The following is an 841-nucleotide window of genomic DNA, read 5'->3' as shown; positions in this document are numbered from 1 at the left end:
GAAAACAAGTGGAACTTTCAGTGCCTGTTGACTGTTTAACTGGGACATCCCATTTGTTTAGGGGCCTGCAGGTAGACTTCAGGGATAACTGGCAGAAGTTGGCAGAGGTTAAGAATCATTACCAAGCTTTGTTTAGTTTAGTATGTTTCAGCTGTATGGTCTTCTCTGTTCTCTCTATTGCAACCTGTTTCTTCCATATTAACTCGTCAGTTGATTGAAACTCCCTCCTTGAGGGCTCAGTGGTAGAGGATTTGCTGACACATGTGAGGTCCTAGGTTCAATCCCTAGCACAAAAGACAAAACAAATAAATAAGACCCTTCTTGATCTCCTGCTAGATACAGGCTCTGCCAACTTCTTGTTGGCTCAGTTCAGCTGAGGATAACTTGGTACTTTATGATCTTCCCCGATTCCACAAAGATCTCTTCCTCCCAACATTTCTATACCTCCTTCCTCCTTTGCCCAACCAGTTCCCTAGAATCTTTAATATTTCACTCTTTATTGCTTCTTGGCCTTTTGGCTAAGATCAAGTGTAGTATCTGTTCTTATCAGTTTAATATTTCACCCTTCAAACCCCTACCTCTTCTGTCCCTCTCTCCACCCTTGCCAGATCTTTCTCCTCACTTCAGCCTCTCAATCACTTGAACTTGAGTTTTTCCCGCTTTTTAAGGGACTCAGGGTGCCTCAAAAGCAACTACCTGTGGCTGAAAAGAAAGAAGGCTAACTGTTAGTACATTAGATTTATTTATCCACCCAAAAGTGCTTTGGGATTATTTGGATAGCTGCCAGAGGTCTCCTTTTACCTCCATGAGATTACTTATTAGCGCAAATAAAAATCAAAAT

At 41.7% G+C, this 841-nt stretch overlaps 1 pseudogene; it reads left to right on the top strand.

Annotated features, from left to right (window-relative positions):
- The first annotated feature begins 498 nt into the window (after window positions 1-498).
- Window positions 499-583, top strand: LOC139704890 (U2 spliceosomal RNA; annotated as a pseudogene).
- Window positions 584-841: the final 258 nt, after the last annotated feature.

The sequence above is a fragment of the Marmota flaviventris genome, chromosome 2 (genome assembly GCF_047511675.1).
Source record: "Marmota flaviventris isolate mMarFla1 chromosome 2, mMarFla1.hap1, whole genome shotgun sequence".
Taxonomy (NCBI): Eukaryota; Metazoa; Chordata; class Mammalia; order Rodentia; family Sciuridae; genus Marmota; species Marmota flaviventris.
Note: the sequence above shows the minus strand (reverse complement) of the source record. Positions and strands in the feature narration are given on the sequence as shown.